The sequence below is a fragment of the Amblyomma maculatum genome, unplaced genomic scaffold (genome assembly GCF_055883805.1).
Source record: "Amblyomma maculatum isolate TAMU_Amacu unplaced genomic scaffold, ASM5588380v1 scaffold_26, whole genome shotgun sequence".
In the NCBI taxonomy this organism is placed as follows: Eukaryota; Metazoa; Arthropoda; class Arachnida; order Ixodida; family Ixodidae; genus Amblyomma; species Amblyomma maculatum.
The window spans coordinates 1,746,787-1,768,477 of record NW_028146751.1 but is presented as its reverse complement, the minus strand read 5'-3'; positions in this window follow the sequence as shown (position 1 = coordinate 1,768,477).

The window sequence follows — 21,691 nt, the reverse complement described above, 5'->3', positions numbered from 1 at the left end:
CCAGCTACCTGCTACCTGCTACTAGCTACCAGCTACCAACTACCAGCTACCAACTACCAGCTACCAGCTAGCAACTGCCAGCTACCAGCTACCAAATTCCAGCTACCAGCTACCAACTACCAGCAAACTGCTACCAACTACCAGCTACCAGCTACCAACTAACAGCTACCAGCTAGCAGCTACCTGCTACCAGCTACTTGCTACCAGCTACCAGCTACTTGCTACCAGCTGCCAGCTGCCAGCTACCAGCTACCTGCTACCAGCTACCAGCTACCTGATACCAGCTACCTGCTACTAGCTACCAGCAACCAACTACCAGCTACCAGCTACCAACTACCAGCTACCAGCTACCAACTGCCAGCTACCAGCTACCAGCTACCAACTACCAGCTACCAACTACCAGCTACAAACTACCAACTACCAGCTACCAACTACCAGCTACTAGCTACCAACTACCAGCTACCAGCTACCAACAACCAGCTACCTGCTACCTGCTACCAGCTACCAGCTACCTGCTACCAGCTACCAGCTACCAGCAACCAACTACCAGCTACCAGCTACCAACTACCAGCTACCAGCTACCAACTAACAGCTACCAGCTACCAGCTACCTGCTACCAGCTACCAGCTACTTGCTGCCAGCTACCTGCTACTAGCTACCAGCTACTTGATACCAGCTGCCAGCTACAAACTACCAACTACCAGCTACCAGCTACCAACTGCCAGCTACCAGCTACCAGATACCAACTACCAGCTACCAGCTACCAACTACCAGCTACCAGATACCAGCTACCAGATACTTGCTACCAGCTACCAGCTACCTGCTAGTTGCTACCAGCTACTTGCTACCAGCTACCAGCTACCTGCTACCCGCTACCAGCTACCTGCTACCTGCTACCAGCTACCAGCTACATGCTAACAGCTACCTGCTACCAGCTACCTGCTACCAGCTACCTGCTACCAGCTACCAGCTACCTGCTACCAGCTACCTGCTACCTGCTACCAGCTACCAGCTACCAACTACCAACTACCAGCTACCAACTAACAGCTACCAGCTACTTGCTACCAGCTACCTGCTACCAGCTACAAGCTACCAGCTACTTGCTACCAGCTGCCAGCTACCAGCTACCAACTACCAGCTACCTGCTACCTGCTACCAGCTATCTGCTACCAGCTACCTGCTACCAGCTACAAGCTACCAGCTACCAGCTATTTGCTACCAGCTGCCAGCTACCTGCTACCAGCTACCAGCTAGGAGCTACCTGTTACCAGCTACCAGCTACTTGCTACCATCTACCAGCTATTTGATACCAGCTACCTGCTACCAGCTACTTGCTACCAGCTACCTGCTACCAGCTACAAGCTACCAGCTACTTGCTACCAGCTGCCAGCTACCAGCTACCTGCTACCAGCTACCAGCTACCAACTACCAGCTACCAGCTACAAACTACCAGCTGCCAGCTACCAGCTACCTGCTATCAGCTACCAGCTAGCAGCTACCTGGTACCAGCTACTTGCTACCAGCTACCAGCTACTTGCTACCAGCTGCCAGCTGCCAGCTACCAGCTACCTGCTACCAGCTACCTGCTACCTGCTACTAGCTACCAGCTATCAACTACCAGCTACCTGCTACCTGCTACCAGCTACCAACTACCAGCTATCAGCTGCCAACTACAAGCTACCAGCTACCAGCTACCTGCTACCAGCTATCTGCTACCAGCTACTTGCTACCAGCTACAAGCTACCAGCTACCAGCTACTTACTACCAGCTACCAGCTACTTGCTACCAGCTACCTGCTACCAGCTACCAGCGACTTGCTACCATCTACCATCTACTTGATACCAGCTACCAGCTAACTGCTACCAGCTACCAGCTAGCAGCTACCTGCTACCAGCTACTTGCTACCAGCTACCAGCTACTTGCTACCAGCTGCCAGCTACCAGCTACCTGCTACCAGCTACCAGCTACCTGCTACCAGCTACCTGCTACCAACTACCAGCTACCAACTACCAGCTAGCAACTGCCAGCTACCAGCTACCAACTACCAGCTACCAAATACCAGCTACCAACTACCAGCTAACTGCTACCAACTACCAGCAACCAGCTACCAACTAACAGCTACCAGCTACCAGCTACCAACTACCAGCTACCAGCTACCAGCAACCAGCTACCAGCTATCAACTACCAGCTACCTGCTACCAGCTACCAATTACCAGCTAACAGCAACCAGCTACCAGCTACCAACTACCAGCTACCAGCTACCTGCTACCAGCTACAAGCTGTGAGCTACCAGCTACCTGCTACCAGTTACCTGCTACCAGCTACCAGCTACCAACTACCAACTACCAGCTACCAACTAACAGCTACCAGCTACTTGCTACCAGCTACTTGCTACCAGCTGCCAGCTACCAGCTACCAATTACCAGCTACCTGCTACCTGCTACCAGCTACCAACTACCAGCTACCAGCTGCCAACTACAAGCTACCAGCTACCAGCTACCTGCTACCAGCTATCTGCTACCAGCTACAAGCTACCAGCTACCAGCTACTTGCTACCAGCTACCAGCTACTTGCTACCAGCTGCCAGCTACCTGCTACCAGCTACCAGCTAGGAGCTACCTGTTACCAGCTACCAGCTACTTGCTACCATCTACCAGCTACTTGATACCAGCTACCTGTTACCAGCTACCAGCTAGCAGCTACCTGCTACCAGCTACTTGCTACCAGCTACCAGCTACTTGCTACCAGCTGCCAGCTGCCAGCTACCAGCTACCAGCTACCTGCTACCAGCTACCTGCTACCAGCTACCTGCTACTAGCTACTAGCTACCAACTACCAGCTACCAACTACCAGCTACCAGCTAGCAACTGCCAGCTACCAGCTACCAACTACCAGCTAACTGCTACCAACTACCAGCTACCAGCTACCAACTACCAGCTACCAGCTACCTGCTACCAGCTACCAGCTACCAATTACCAGCTAACAGCAACCAGCTACCAGCTACCAACTACCAGCTACATGCTACCAGCTACCTGCTACCAGCTACCTGCTACCTGCTACCAGCTACCAGCTACCAACTACCAACTACCAAGTAACAGCTACCAGCTACCAGCTACATGCTACCAGCTACAAGCTACCAGCTACTTGCTACCAGCTGCCAGCTACCAGCTACCTGCTACCAGCTACCTGCTACCAGCTACCAGCTACCAACTACCAGCTACCAGCTACAAACTACCAGCTGCCAGCTACCAACTACCAGCTACCAGCTACCAACAACCAGCTACCAGCTACCAGCAACCAGCTACAAACTACCAACTACCAGCTACCAACTACCAGCTACCAACTACCAGCTACCAGCTACCAACTACCGGCTACCACCTACCAACTACCAACTACCAGCTACCAGCTACTTGCTACCAGCTACCAGCTACCAGCTATCAGCTATCAGCTACCAGCTACCTGCTACAAACTACCAACTACCAGCTACCAGCTACCAACTACCAGCTACAAACTACCAACTACCTGCTACCAGCTACCAGCTACCTGCTACCTGCTACCAGCTACCAGCTACATGCTACCAGCTACCTGCTACCAGCTACCTGCTACCAGCTACCAACTACCAGCTACCAACTAACAGCTACCAGCTACCTGCTACCAGCTACTTGCTACCAGCTACCTGCTACCAGCTACAAGCTACCAGCTACTTGCTACCAGCTGCCAGCTACCAGCTACCTGCTACCAGCTACCAGCTACCAACTACCAGCTACCAGCTACAAACTACCAGCTGCCAGCTACCAGCTACCTGCTACCAGCTACCAGCTAGCAGCTACCTGGTACCAGCTACTTGCTACCAGCTACCAGCTACTTGCTACCAGCTGCCAGCTGCCAGCTACCAGCTACCTGCTACCAGCTACCTGCTACCAGCTACTTGCTACCAGCTACAAGCTACCAGCTACCAGCTACTTGCTACCAGCTACCTGCTACCAGCTACCAGCGACTTGCTACCATCTACCATCTACTTGATACCAGCTACCAGCTAACTGCTACCAGCTACCAGCTAGCAGCTACCTGCTACCAGCTACATGCTACCAGCTACCAGCTACTTGCTTCCAGCTGCCAGCTACCAGCTACCTGCTACCAGCTACCAGCTACCTGCTACCAGCTACCAACTACCAGCTACCAGCTAGCAACTGCCAGCTACCAACTACCAGCTACCAAATACCAGCTACCAGCTACCAGCTACCAACTACCAGCTAACTGCTACCAACTACCAGCTACCAGCTACCAACTAACAGCTACCAGCTACCAGCTACCAACTACCAGCTACCAGCTACCAGCAACCAGCTACCAGCAACCAGCTACCAGCTATCAACTACCAGCTACCTGCTACCAGCTACCAATTACCAGCTAACAGCAACCAGCTACCAGCTACCAACTACCAGCTACCAGCTACCTGCTACCAGCTACCAGCTACATGCTGTGCGCTACCAGCTACCTGCTACCAGTTACCTGCTACCAGCTACCAGCCACCAACTACCAGCTACCAACTAACAGCTACCAGCTACTTGCTACCAGCTACTTGCTACCAGCTGCCAGCTACCAGCTACCAATTACCAGCTACCTGCTACCAACTACCAGCTACCAGCTGCCAACTACAAGCTACCAGCTACCAGCTACCTGCTACCAGGTATCTGCTACCAGCTACAAGCTACCAGCTACCAGCTACTTGCTACCAGCTACCAGCTACTTGCTACCAGCTGCCAGCTACCTGCTACCAGCTACCAGCTAGGAGCTACCTGTTACCAGCTACCAGCTACTTGCTACCATCTACCAGCTACTTGATACCAGCTACCTGTTACCAGCTACGAGCTAGCAGCTACCTGCTACCACCTACTTGCTACCAGCTACCAGCTACTTGCTACCAGCTGCCAGCTGCCAGCTACCAGCTACCAGCTACCGGCTACCAGCTACCTGCTACCAGCTACCTGCTACCAGCTACCTGCTACTAGCTACTAGCTACCGACTACCAGCTACCAACTACCAGCTACCAGCTAGCAACTGCCAGCTACCAGCTACCAACTACCAGCTAACTGCTACCAACTACCAGCTACCAGCTACCAACTACCAGCTACCAGCTACCAACTACCAACTACCAGCTACCAGCTACCAACTACCAGCTACCAACTACCAGCTACCAGCTACCTGCTACCAGCTACCAGCTACCAATTACCAGCTAACAGCAACCAGCTACCAACTACCAGCTACATGCTACCAGCTACCTGCTACCAGCTACCAGCTACCTGCTACCAGCTACCTGCTACCTGCTACCAGCTACCAGCTACCAACTACCAACTACCAAGTAACAGCTACCAGCTACCAGCTACTTGCTACCAGCTACCTGCTACCAGCTACAAGCTACCAGCTACTTGCTACCAGCTGCCAGCTACCAGCTACCTGCTACCAGCTACCTGCTACCAGCTACCAGCTACCAACTACCAGCTACCAGCTACAAACTACCAGCTGCCAGCTACCAACTACCAGCTACCAGCTACCAACAACCAGCTACCAGCTAACAGCAACCAGCTACAAACTACCAACTACCAGCTACCAACTACCAGCTACCAACTACCAGCTACCAGCTACCAACTACCGGCTACCACCTACCAACTACCAACTACCAGCTACCAGCTACTTGCTACCAGCTACCAGCTACCAGCTATCAGCTATCAGCTACCAGCTACCTGCTACAAACTACCAACTACCAGCTACCAGCTACCAACTACCAGCTACCAGCTACCAGCAACCAGCTACCAGCTATCAACTACCAGCTACCTGCTACCAGCTACCAATTACCAGCTAACAGCAACCAGCTACCAGCTACCAACTACCAGCTACCAGCTACCTGCTACCAGCTACAAGCTGTGAGCTACCAGCTACCTGCTACCAGTTACCTGCTACCAGCTACCAGCTACCAACTACCAACTACCAGCTACCAACTAACAGCTACCAGCTACTTGCTACCAGCTACTTGCTACCAGCTGCCAGCTACCAGCTACCAATTACCAGCTACCTGCTACCTGCTACCAGCTACCAACTACCAGCTACCAGCTGCCAACTACAAGCTACCAGCTACCAGCTACCTGCTACCAGCTATCTGCTACCAGCTACAAGCTACCAGCTACCAGCTACTTGCTACCAGCTACCAGCTACTTGCTACCAGCTGCCAGCTACCTGCTACCAGCTACCAGCTAGGAGCTACCTGTTACCAGCTACCAGCTACTTGCTACCATCTACCAGCTACTTGATACCAGCTACCTGTTACCAGCTACCAGCTAGCAGCTACCTGCTACCAGCTACTTGCTACCAGCTACCAGCTACTTGCTACCAGCTGCCAGCTGCCAGCTACCAGCTACCAGCTACCTGCTACCAGCTACCTGCTACCAGCTACCTGCTACTAGCTACTAGCTACCAACTACCAGCTACCAACTACCAGCTACCAGCTAGCAACTGCCAGCTACCAGCTACCAACTACCAGCTAACTGCTACCAACTACCAGCTACCAGCTACCAACTACCAGCTACCAGCTACCTGCTACCAGCTACCAGCTACCAATTACCAGCTAACAGCAACCAGCTACCAGCTACCAACTACCAGCTACATGCTACCAGCTACCTGCTACCAGCTACCTGCTACCTGCTACCAGCTACCAGCTACCAACTACCAACTACCAAGTAACAGCTACCAGCTACCAGCTACATGCTACCAGCTACAAGCTACCAGCTACTTGCTACCAGCTGCCAGCTACCAGCTACCTGCTACCAGCTACCTGCTACCAGCTACCAGCTACCAACTACCAGCTACCAGCTACAAACTACCAGCTGCCAGCTACCAACTACCAGCTACCAGCTACCAACAACCAGCTACCAGCTACCAGCAACCAGCTACAAACTACCAACTACCAGCTACCAACTACCAGCTACCAACTACCAGCTACCAGCTACCAACTACCGGCTACCACCTACCAACTACCAACTACCAGCTACCAGCTACTTGCTACCAGCTACCAGCTACCAGCTATCAGCTATCAGCTACCAGCTACCTGCTACAAACTACCAACTACCAGCTACCAGCTACCAACTACCAGCTACAAACTACCAACTACCTGCTACCAGCTACCAGCTACCTGCTACCTGCTACCAGCTACCAGCTACATGCTACCAGCTACCTGCTACCAGCTACCTGCTACCAGCTACCAACTACCAGCTACCAACTAACAGCTACCAGCTACCTGCTACCAGCTACTTGCTACCAGCTACCTGCTACCAGCTACAAGCTACCAGCTACTTGCTACCAGCTGCCAGCTACCAGCTACCTGCTACCAGCTACCAGCTACCAACTACCAGCTACCAGCTACAAACTACCAGCTGCCAGCTACCAGCTACCTGCTACCAGCTACCAGCTAGCAGCTACCTGGTACCAGCTACTTGCTACCAGCTACCAGCTACTTGCTACCAGCTGCCAGCTGCCAGCTACCAGCTACCTGCTACCAGCTACCTGCTACCAGCTACTTGCTACCAGCTACAAGCTACCAGCTACCAGCTACTTGCTACCAGCTACCTGCTACCAGCTACCAGCGACTTGCTACCATCTACCATCTACTTGATACCAGCTACCACCTAACTGCTACCAGCTACCAGCTAGCAGCTACCTGCTACCAGCTACATGCTACCAGCTACCAGCTACTTGCTTCCAGCTGCCAGCTACCAGCTACCTGCTACCAGCTACCAGCTACCTGCTACCAGCTACCAACTACCAGCTACCAGCTAGCAACTGCCAGCTACCAACTACCAGCTACCAAATACCAGCTACCAGCTACCAGCTACCAACTACCAGCTAACTGCTACCAACTACCAGCTACCAGCTACCAACTAACAGCTACCAGCTACCAGCTACCAACTACCAGCTACCAGCTACCAGCAACCAGCTACCAGCAACCAGCTACCAGCTATCAACTACCAGCTACCTGCTACCAGCTACCAATTACCAGCTAACAGCAACCAGCTACCAGCTACCAACTACCAGCTACCAGCTACCTGCTACCAGCTACCAGCTACATGCTGTGCGCTACCAGCTACCTGCTACCAGTTACCTGCTACCAGCTACCAGCCACCAACTACCAGCTACCAACTAACAGCTACCAGCTACTTGCTACCAGCTACTTGCTACCAGCTGCCAGCTACCAGCTACCAATTACCAGCTACCTGCTACCAACTACCAGCTACCAGCTGCCAACTACAAGCTACCAGCTACCAGCTACCTGCTACCAGGTATCTGCTACCAGCTACAAGCTACCAGCTACCAGCTACTTGCTACCAGCTACCAGCTACTTGCTACCAGCTGCCAGCTACCTGCTACCAGCTACCAGCTAGGAGCTACCTGTTACCAGCTACCAGCTACTTGCTACCATCTACCAGCTACTTGATACCAGCTACCTGTTACCAGCTACGAGCTAGCAGCTACCTGCTACCACCTACTTGCTACCAGCTACCAGCTACTTGCTACCAGCTGCCAGCTGCCAGCTACCAGCTACCAGCTACCGGCTACCAGCTACCTGCTACCAGCTACCTGCTACCAGCTACCTGCTACTAGCTACTAGCTACCGACTACCAGCTACCAACTACCAGCTACCAGCTAGCAACTGCCAGCTACCAGCTACCAACTACCAGCTAACTGCTACCAACTACCAGCTACCAGCTACCAACTACCAGCTACCAGCTACCAACTACCAACTACCAGCTACCAGCTACCAACTACCAGCTACCAACTACCAGCTACCAGCTACCTGCTACCAGCTACCAGCTACCAATTACCAGCTAACAGCAACCAGCTACCAACTACCAGCTACATGCTACCAGCTACCTGCTACCAGCTACCAGCTACCTGCTACCAGCTACCTGCTACCTGCTACCAGCTACCAGCTACCAACTACCAACTACCAAGTAACAGCTACCAGCTACCAGCTACTTGCTACCAGCTACCTGCTACCAGCTACAAGCTACCAGCTACTTGCTACCAGCTGCCAGCTACCAGCTACCTGCTACCAGCTACCTGCTACCAGCTACCAGCTACCAACTACCAGCTACCAGCTACAAACTACCAGCTGCCAGCTACCAACTACCAGCTACCAGCTACCAACAACCAGCTACCAGCTACCAGCAACCAGCTACAAACTACCAACTACCAGCTACCAACTACCAGCTACCAACTACCAGCTACCAGCTACCAACTACCGGCTACCACCTACCAACTACCAACTACCAGCTACCAGCTACTTGCTACCAGCTACCAGCTATCAGCTATCAGCTACCAGCTACCTGCTACAAACTACCAACTACCAGCTACCAGCTACCAACTACCAGCTACAAACTACCAACTACCAGCTACCAGCTACCAACTACTGGCTACCAGGTACCAACTACCAGCTACCAGCTACCTGCTACCAGCTACCGACTACCAACTACCAGCTACCAACTACCAGCTACCAGCTACCAACTACCAGCTACCTGCTACCAGCTACCAGCTACCAGCTACCTGCTACCAGCTACCTGCTACCAGCTACCAGCTACCTGCTACCAGCTACCTGCTACCAGCTACCAGCTACCTGCTACCAGCTACCAGCTACCAGCAACCAACTACCAGCTACCAGCTACCAACAACCAGCTACCAGCTACCAACTAACAGCTACCAGCTACCTGCTACCTGCTACCAGCTACCAGCTACCAGCTTCCTGCTACCAGCTACCAGCTACCTGCTACCAGCTACCAACTACCAGGTACCAACTACCAGCTACCAACTACCAGCTACCTGCTACCAGCTACCAATTCCCAGCTTCCAGCAACCGGCTACCAGCTACCAACTACCAGCTACCTGCTACCTGCTACCAGCTACCAGCTACATGCTACCAGCTACCAGCTACATACTACCAGCTACCTGCTACAAGCTACCTGCTACCAGCTACCTGCTACCAGCTACCAGCTACCTGCTACCTGCTACCAGCTACCAGCTACCAACTACCAACTACCAGCTACCAACTAACAGCTACCAGCTACCTGCTACCAGCTACCAGCTACTTGCTACCAGCTACCTGCTACCAGCTACAAGCTACCAGCTACTTGCTACCAGCTGCCAGCTACCAGCTACCTGCTACGAGCTACCAGCTACCAACTACCAGCTACCAGCTACAAACTACCAGCTGCCAGCTACCAACTACCAGCTACCAGCTACCAACAACCAGCTACCAGCTACAAACTACCTACTACCAGCTACCAACTACCAGCTACCAGCTACCAACAACCAGCTACCTGCTTCCAGCTACCAGCTACCAACTACCAGCTACCAACTACCGGCTACCACCTACCAGGTACCAATAACCAGCTACCAACTACCAGCTACAAGCTACCAACTACCGGCTACCACCTACCAGCTACCTGCTACCAGCTACATGCTACCAGCTGCAAGCTACCAGCTACCAGCTACCTGCCACCTGCTACCAGCTACCAGCTACCAGCTACCTGCTTCCAGCTACCAGCTACCAACTACCAGCTACCAGCTGCCAACTAACAGCAACCAGCTACCCTCTACCAGGTAAAAGCTACCTGCTACCAGCTACCTGCTGCCTGCTACCAACTACCTGTTACCAGCTACCTGCTACCAGCTACCTGCTACCTGCTACTAGCTACCAGCTACCAACTACCAGCTACCAACTACCAGCTACCAGCTAGCAACTGCCAGCTACCAGCTACCAAATACCAGCTACCAGCTACCAACTACCAGCAAACTGCTACCAACTACCAGCTACCAGCTACCAACTAACAGCTACCAGCTAGCAGCTACCTGCTACCAGCTACTTGCTACCAGCTACCAGCTACTTGCTACCAGCTGCCAGCTGCCAGCTACCAGCTACCTGCTACCAGCTACCAGCTACCTGATACCAGCTACCTGCTACTAGCTACCAGCTACCAACTACCAGCTACCAACTACCAGCTACCAGCTAGCAACTGCCAGCTACCAGCTACCAACTACCAGCTACCAAATACCAGCTACCAGCTACCAACTACCAGCTAACTGCTACCAACTACCAGCTACCAGCTACCAACTAACAGCTACCAGCTACCAGCTACCAACTACCAGCTACCAGCTACCAGCAACCAGCTACCAGCAACCAGCTACCAGCTATCAACTACCAGCTACCTGCTACCAGCTACCAATTACCAGCTAACAGCAACCAGCTACCAGCTACCAACTACCAGCTACCAGCTACCTGCTACCAGCTACCAGCTACATGCTGTGCGCTACCAGCTACCTGCTACCAGTTACCTGCTACCAGCTACCAGCTACCAACTACCAGCTACCAACTAACAGCTACCAGCTACTTGCTACCAGCTACTTGCTACCAGCTGCCAGCTACCAGCTACCAATTACCAGCTACCTGCTACCAACTACCAGCTACCAGCTGCCAACTACAAGCTACCAGCTACCAGCTACCTGCTACCAGCTATCTGCTACCAGCTACAAGCTACCAGCTACCAGCTACTTGCTACCAGCTACCAGCTACTTGCTACCAGCTGCCAGCTACCTGCTACCAGCTACCAGCTAGGAGCTACCTGTTACCAGCTACCAGCTACTTGCTACCATCTACCAGCTACTTGATACCAGCTACCTGTTACCAGCTACGAGCTAGCAGCTACCTGCTACCACCTACTTGCTACCAGCTACCAGCTACTTGCTACCAGCTGCCAGCTGCCAGCTACCAGCTACCAGCTACCTGCTACCAGCTACCTGCTACCAGCTACCTGCTACCAGCTACCTGCTACTAGCTACTAGCTACCAACTACCAGCTACCAACTACCAGCTACCAGCTAGCAACTGCCAGCTACCAGCTACCAACTACCAGCTAACTGCTACCAACTACCAGCTACCAGCTACCAACTACCAGCTACCAGCTACCAACTACCAACTACCAGCTACCAGCTACCAACTACCAGCTACCAACTACCAGCTACCAGCTACCTGCTACCAGCTACCAGCTACCAATTACCAGCTAACAGCAACCAGCTACCAACTACCAGCTACATGCTACCAGCTACCTGCTACCAGCTACCAGCTACCTGCTACCAGCTACCTGCTACCTGCTACCAGCTACCAGCTACCAACTACCAACTACCAAGTAACAGCTACCAGCTACCAGCTACTTGCTACCAGCTACCTGCTACCAGCTACAAGCTACCAGCTACTTGCTACCAGCTGCCAGCTACCAGCTACCTGCTACCAGCTACCTGCTACCAGCTACCAGCTACCAACTACCAGCTACCAGCTACAAACTACCAGCTGCCAGCTACCAACTACCAGCTACCAGCTACCAACAACCAGCTACCAGCTACCAGCAACCAGCTACAAACTACCAACTACCAGCTACCAACTACCAGCTACCAACTACCAGCTACCAGCTACCAACTACCGGCTACCACCTACCAACTACCAACTACCAGCTACCAGCTACTTGCTACCAGCTACCAGCTACCAGCTACCAGCTATCAGCTATCAGCTACCAGCTACCTGCTACAAACTACCAACTACCAGCTACCAGCTACCAACTACCAGCTACAAACTACCAACTACCAGCTACCAACTACCAGCTACCAGCTACCAACTACTGGCTACCAGGTACCAACTACCAGCTACCAGCTACCTGCTACCAGCTACCGACTACCAACTACCAGCTACCAACTACCAGCTACCAGCTACCAACTACCAGCTACCAGCTACCTGCTACCAGCTACCAGCTACCTGCTACCAGCTACCTGCTACCAGCTACCAGCTACCTGCTACCAGCTACCTGCTACCAGCTACCATCTACCTGCTACCAGCTACCAGCTACCAGCAACCAACTACCAGCTACCAGCTACCAACAACCAGCTACCAACTAACAGCTACCAGCTACTTGCTACCAGCTACTTGCTACCAGCTGCCAGCTACCAGCTACCAATTACCAGCTACCTGCTACCAACTACCAGCTACCAGCTGCCAACTACAAGCTACCAGCTACCAGCTACCTGCTACCAGCTATCTGCTACCAGCTACAAGCTACCAGCTACCAGCTACTTGCTACCAGCTACCAGCTACTTGCTACCAGCTGCCAGCTACCTGCTACCAGCTACCAGCTAGGAGCTACCTGTTACCAGCTACCAGCTACTTGCTACCATCTACCAGCTACCAGCTACCAATTACCAGCTACCTGCTACCAACTACCAGCTACCAGCTGCCAACTACAAGCTACCAGCTACCAGCTACCTGCTACCAGCTATCTGCTACCAGCTACAAGCTACCAGCTACCAGCTACTTGCTACCAGCTACCAGCTACTTGCTACCAGCTGCCAGCTACCTGCTACCAGCTACCAGCTAGGAGCTACCTGTTACCAGCTACCAGCTACTTGCTACCATCTACCAGCTACTTGATACCAGCTACCTGTTACCAGCTACGAGCTAGCAGCTACCTGCTACCACCTACTTGCTACCAGCTACCAGCTACTTGCTACCAGCTGCCAGCTGCCAGCTACCAGCTACCAGCTACCGGCTACCAGCTACCTGCTACCAGCTACCTGCTACCAGCTACCTGCTACTAGCTACTAGCTACCGACTACCAGCTACCAACTACCAGCTACCAGCTAGCAACTGCCAGCTACCAGCTACCAACTACCAGCTAACTGCTACCAACTACCAGCTACCAGCTACCAACTACCAGCTACCAGCTACCAACTACCAACTACCAGCTACCAGCTACCAACTACCAGCTACCAACTACCAGCTACCAGCTACCTGCTACCAGCTACCAGCTACCAATTACCAGCTAACAGCAACCAGCTACCAACTACCAGCTACATGCTACCAGCTACCTGCTACCAGCTACCAGCTACCTGCTACCAGCTACCTGCTACCTGCTACCAGCTACCAGCTACCAACTACCAACTACCAAGTAACAGCTACCAGCTACCAGCTACTTGCTACCAGCTACCTGCTACCAGCTACAAGCTACCAGCTACTTGCTACCAGCTGCCAGCTACCAGCTACCTGCTACCAGCTACCTGCTACCAGCTACCAGCTACCAACTACCAGCTACCAGCTACAAACTACCAGCTGCCAGCTACCAACTACCAGCTACCAGCTACCAACAACCAGCTACCAGCTACCAGCAACCAGCTACAAACTACCAACTACCAGCTACCAACTACCAGCTACCAACTACCAGCTACCAGCTACCAACTACCGGCTACCACCTACCAACTACCAACTACCAGCTACCAGCTACTTGCTACCAGCTACCAGCTACCAGCTACCAGCTATCAGCTATCAGCTACCAGCTACCTGCTACAAACTACCAACTACCAGCTACCAGCTACCAACTACCAGCTACAAACTACCAACTACCAGCTACCAACTACCAGCTACCAGCTACCAACTACTGGCTACCAGGTACCAACTACCAGCGACCAGCTACCTGCTACCAGCTACCGACTACCAACTACCAGCTACCAACTACCAGCTACCAGCTACCAACTACCAGCTACCAGCTACCTGCTACCAGCTACCAGCTACCAGCTACCTGCTACCAGCTACCTGCTACCAGCTACCAGCTACCTGCTACCAGCTACCTGCTACCAGCTACCAGCTACCTGCTACCAGCTACCAGCTACCAGCAACCAACTACCAGCTACCAGCTACCAACAACCAGCTACCAGCTACCAACTAACAGCTACCAGCTACCTGCTACCTGCTACCAGCTACCAGCTACCAGCTTCCTGCTACCAGCTACCAGCTACCTGCTACCAGCTACCAACTACCAGGTACCAACTACCAGCTACCAACTACCAGCTACCTGCTACCAGCTACCAATTCCCAGCTTCCAGCAACCGGCTACCAGCTACCAACTACCAGCTACCTGCTACCTGCTACCAGCTACCAGCTACATGCTACCAGCTACCAGCTACATACTACCAGCTACCTGCTACAAGCTACCTGCTACCAGCTACCTGCTACCAGCTACCTGCTACCTGCTACCAGCTACCAGCTACCAACTACCAACTACCAGCTACCAACTAACAGCTACCAGCTACCTGCTACCAGCTACCAGCTACTTGCTACCAGCTACCTGCTACCAGCTACAAGCTACCAGCTACTTGCTACCAGCTGCCAGCTACCAGCTACCTGCTACGAGCTACCAGCTACCAACTACCAGCTACCAGCTACAAACTACCAGCTGCCAGCTACCAACTACCAGCTACCAGCTACCAACAACCAGCTACCAGCAACCAGCTACCAGCTACAAACTACCTACTACCAGCTACCAACTACCAGCTACCAGCTACCAACAACCAGCTACCTGCTTCCAGCTACCAGCTACCAACTACCAGCTACCAACTACCGGCTACCACCTACCAGGTACCAATAACCAGCTACCAACTACCAGCTACAAGCTACCAACTACCGGCTACCACCTACCAGCTACCTGCTACCAGCTACATGCTACCAGCTGCAAGCTACCAGCTACCAGCTACCTGCCACCTGCTACCAGCTACCAGCTACCAGCTACCTGCTTCCAGCTACCAGCTACCAACTACCAGCTACCAGCTGCCAACTAACAGCAACCAGCTACCCTCTACCAGGTAAAAGCTACCTGCTACCAGCTACCTGCTGCCTGCTACCAACTACCTGTTACCAGCTACCTGCTACCAGCTACCTGCTACCTGCTACTAGCTACCAGCTACCAACTACCAGCTACCAACTACCAGCTACCAGCTAGCAACTGCCAGCTACCAGCTACCAAATTCCAGCTACCAGCTACCAACTACCAGCAAACTGCTACCAACTACCAGCTACCAGCTACCAACTAACAGCTACCAGCTAGCAGCTACCTGCTACCAGCTACTTGCTACCAGCTACCAGCTACTTGCTACCAGCTGCCAGCTGCCAGCTACCAGCTACCTGCTACCAGCTACCAGCTACCTGATACCAGCTACCTGCTACTAGCTACCAGCTACCAACTACCAGCTACCAACTACCAGCTACCAGCTAGCAACTGCCAGCTACCAGCTACCAACTACCAGCTACCAAATACCAGCTACCAGCTACCAACTACCAGCTAACTGCTACCAACTACCAGCTACCAGCTACCAACTAACAGCTACCAGCTACCAGCTACCAACTACCAGCTACCAGCTACCAGCAACCAGCTACCAGCAACCAGCTACCAGCTATCAACTACCAGCTACCTGCTACCAGCTACCAATTACCAGCTAACAGCAACCAGCTACCAGCTACCAACTACCAGCTACCAGCTACCTGCTACCAGCTACCAGCTACATGCTGTGCGCTACCAGCTACCTGCTACCAGTTACCTGCTACCAGCTACCAACTACCAGCTACCAACTAACAGCTACCAGCTACTTGCTACCAGCTACTTGCTACCAGCTGCCAGCTACCAGCTACCAATTACCAGCTACCTGCTACCAACTACCAGCTACCAGCTGCCAACTACAAGCTACCAGCTACCAGCTACCTGCTACCAGCTATCTGCTACCAGCTACAAGCTACCAGCTACCAGCTACTTGCTACCAGCTACCAGCTACTTGCTACCAGCTGCCAGCTACCTGCTACCAGCTACCAGCTAGGAGCTACCTGTTACCAGCTACCAGCTACTTGCTACCATCTACCAGCTACTTGATACCAGCTACCTGTTACCAGCTACGAGCTAGCAGCTACCTGCTACCACCTACTTGCTACCAGCTACCAGCTACTTGCTACCAGCTGCCAGCTGCCAGCTACCAGCTACCAGCTACCTGCTACCAGCTACCTGCTACCAGCTACCTGCTACCAGCTACCTGCTACTAGCTACTAGCTACCAACTACCAGCTACCAACTACCAGCTACCAGCTAGCAACTGCCAGCTACCAGCTACCAACTACCAGCTAACTGCTACCAACTACCAGCTACCAGCTACCAACTACCAGCTACCAGCTACCAACTACCAACTACCAGCTACCAGCTACCAACTACCAGCTACCAACTACCAGCTACCAGCTACCTGCTACCAGCTACCAGCTACCAATTACCAGCTAACAGCAACCAGCTACCAACTACCAGCTACATGCTACCAGCTACCTGCTACCAGCTACCAGCTACCTGCTACCAGCTACCTGCTACCTGCTACCAGCTACCAGCTACCAACTACCAACTACCAAGTAACAGCTACCAGCTACCAGCTACTTGCTACCAGCTACCTGCTACCAGCTACAAGCTACCAGCTACTTGCTACCAGCTGCCAGCTACCAGCTACCTGCTACCAGCTACCTGCTACCAGCTACCAGCTACCAACTACCAGCTACCAGCTACAAACTACCAGCTGCCAGCTACCAACTACCAGCTACCAGCTACCAACAACCAGCTACCAGCTACCAGCAACCAGCTACAAACTACCAACTACCAGCTACCAACTACCAGCTACCAACTACCAGCTACCAGCTACCAACTACCGGCTACCACCTACCAACTACCAACTACCAGCTACCAGCTACTTGCTACCAGCTACCAGCTACCAGCTACCAGCTATCAGCTATCAGCTACCAGCTACCTGCTACAAACTACCAACTACCAGCTACCAGCTACCAACTACCAGCTACCAGCTACCAACTACTGGCTACCAGGTACCAACTACCAGCTACCAGCTACCTGCTACCAGCTACCGACTACCAACTACCAGCTACCAACTACCAGCTACCAGCTACCAACTACCAGCTACCAGCTACCTGCTACCAGCTACCAGCTACCAGCTACCTGCTACCAGCTACCTGCTACCAGCTACCAGCTACCTGCTACCAGCTACCTGCTACCAGCTACCATCTACCTGCTACCAGCTACCAGCTACCAGCAACCAACTACCAGCTACCAGCTCCCAACAACCAGCTACCAGCTACCAACTAACAGCTACCAGCTACCTGCTACCTGCTACCAGCTACCAGCTACCAGCTACCAGCTTCCTGCTACCAGCTACCAGCTACCTGCTACCAGCTACCAACTACCAGGTACCAACTACCAGCTACCAACTACCAGCTACCTGCTACCAGCTACCAATTCCCAGCTTCCAGCAACCGGCTACCAGCTACCAACTACCAGCTACCTGCTACCTGCTACCAGCTACCAGCTACATGCTACCAGCTACCAGCCACATACTACCAGCTACCTGCTACAAGCTACCTGCTACCAGCTACCTGCTACCAGCTACCTGCTACCTGCTACCAGCTACCAGCTACCAACTACCAACTACCAGCTACCAACTAACAGCTACCAGCTACCTGCTACCAGCTACCAGCTACTTGCTACCAGCTACCTGCTACCAGCTACAAGCTACCAGCTACTTGCTACCAGCTGCCAGCTACCAGCTACCTGCTACCAGCTACCAGCTACCAACTACCAGCTACCAGCTACAAACTACCAGCTGCCAGCTACCAACTACCAGCTACCAGCTACCAACAACCAGCTACCAGCAACCAGCTACCAGCTACAAACTACCTACTACCAGCTACCAACTACCAGCTACCAGCTACCAACAACCAGCTACCTGCTTCCAGCTACCAGCTACCAACTACCAGCTACCAACTACCGGCTACCACCTACCAGGTACCAATAACCAGCTACCAACTACCAGCTACAAGCTACCAACTACCGGCTACCACCTACCAGCTACCTGCTACCAGCTACATGCTACCAGCTGCAAGCTACCAGCTACCAGCTACCTGCCACCTGCTACCAGCTACCAGCTACCAGCTACCTGCTTCCAGCTACCAGCTACCAACTACCAGCTACCAGCTGCCAACTAACAGCAACCAGCTACCCTCTACCAGGTAAAAGCTACCTGCTACCAGCTACCTGCTGCCTGCTACCAACTACCTGTTACCAGCTACCTGCTACCAGCTACCTGCTACCTGCTACTAGCTACCAGCTACCAACTACCAGCTACCAACTACCAGCTACCAGCTAGCAACTGCCAGCTACCAGCTACCAAATACCAGCTACCAGCTACCAACTACCAGCAAACTGCTACCAACTACCAGCTACCAGCTACCAACTAACAGCTACCAGCTAGCAGCTACCTGCTACCAGCTACTTGCTACCAGCTACCAGCTACTTGCTACCAGCTGCCAGCTGCCAGCTACCAGCTACCTGCTACCAGCTACCAGCTACCTGATACCAGCTACCTGCTACTAGCTACCAGCTACCAACTACCAGCTACCAACTACCAGCTACCAGCTAGCAACTGCCAGCTACCAGCTACCAACTACCAGCTACCAAATACCAGCTACCAGCTACCAACTACCAGCTAACTGCTACTAACTACCAGCTAACAGCTACCAACTAACAGCTACCAGCTACCAACTACCAACTACCAGCCACAAGCTACCAACTACCAGCTACCAGCTACCAGCTATCAACTATCAGCTACCTGCTACCAGCTACCAATTACCAGCTAACAGCAACCAGCTACCAGCTACATGCTACGAGCTACCTGCTACCAGCTACCAGCTACCTGCTACCAGCTACCTGCTACCTGCTACCAGCTACCAGCTACCAACTACCAACTACCAGCTACCAACTAACAGCTACCAGCTACTTGCTACGAGCTACCTGCTACCAGCTATCTGCTACCAGCTACCTGCTACCAGCTACAAGCTACCAGCTACCAGCTACTTGCCACCTGCTACCAGCTACCAGCTACCAGCTACCTGCTTCCAGCTACCAGCTACCAACTACCAGCTACCAGCTGCCAACTAACAGCAACCAGCTACCCTCTACCAGGTAAAAGCTACCTGCTACCAGCTACCTGCTGCCTGCTACCAACTACCTGTTACCAGCTACCTGCTACCAGCTACCTGCTACCTGCTACTAGCTACCAGCTACCAACTACCAGCTACCAACTACCAGCTACCAGCTAGCAACTGCCAGCTACCAGCTACCAAATACCAGCTACCAGCTACCAACTACCAGCAAACTGCTACCAACTACCAGCTACCAGCTACCAACTAACAGCTACCAGCTAGCAGCTACCTGCTACCAGCTACTTGCTACCAGCTACCAGCTACTTGCTACCAGCTGCCAGCTGCCAGCTACCAGCTACCTGCTACCAGCTACCAGCTACCTGATACCAGCTACCTGCTACTAGCTACCAGCTACCAACTACCAGCTACCAACTACCAGCTACCAGCTAGCAACTGCCAGCTACCAGCTACCAACTACCAGCTACCAAATACCAGCTACCAGCTACCAACTACCAGCTAACTGCTACCAACTACCAGCTACCAGCTACCAACTAACAGCTACCAGCTACCAGCTACCAACTACCAGCTACCAGCTACCAGCAACCAGCTACCAGCAACCAGCTACCAGCTATCAACTACCAGCTACCTGCTACCAGCTACCAATTACCAGCTAACAGCAACCAGCTACCAGCTACCAACTACCAGCTACCAGCTACCTGCTACCAGCTACCAGCTACATGCTGTGCGCTACCAGCTACCTGCTACCAGTTACCTGCTACCAGCTACCAGCTACCAACTACCAGCTACCAACTAACAGCTACCAGCTACTTGCTACCAGCTACTTGCTACCAGCTGCCAGCTACCAGCTACCAATTACCAGCTACCTGCTACCAACTACCAGCTACCAGCTGCCAACTACAAGCTACCAGCTACCAGCTACCTGCTACCAGCTATCTGCTACCAGCTACAAGCTACCAGCTACCAGCTACTTGCTACCAGCTACCAGCTACTTGCTACCAGCTGCCAGCTACCTGCTACCAGCTACCAGCTAGGAGCTACCTGTTACCAGCTACCAGCTACTTGCTACCATCTACCAGCTACTTGATACCAGCTACCTGTTACCAGCTACGAGCTAGCAGCTACCTGCTACCACCTACTTGCTACCAGCTACCAGCTACTTGCTACCAGCTGCCAGCTGCCAGCTACCAGCTACCAGCTACCTGCTACCAGCTACCTGCTACCAGCTACCTGCTACCAGCTACCTGCTACTAGCTACTAGCTACCAACTACCAGCTACCAACTACCAGCTACCAGCTAGCAACTGCCAGCTACCAGCTACCAACTACCAGCTAACTGCTACCAACTACCAGCTACCAGCTACCAACTACCAGCTACCAGCTACCAACTACCAACTACCAGCTACCAGCTACCAACTACCAGCTACCAACTACCAGCTACCAGCTACCTGCTACCAGCTACCAGCTACCAATTACCAGCTAACAGCAACCAGCTACCAACTACCAGCTACATGCTACCAGCTACCTGCTACCAGCTACCAGCTACCTGCTACCAGCTACCTGCTACCTGCTACCAGCTACCAGCTACCAACTACCAACTACCAAGTAACAGCTACCAGCTACCAGCTACTTGCTACCAGCTACCTGCTACCAGCTACAAGCTACCAGCTACTTGCTACCAGCTGCCAGCTACCAGCTACCTGCTACCAGCTACCTGCTACCAGCTACCAGCTACCAACTACCAGCTACCAGCTACAAACTACCAGCTGCCAGCTACCAACTACCAGCTACCAGCTACCAACAACCAGC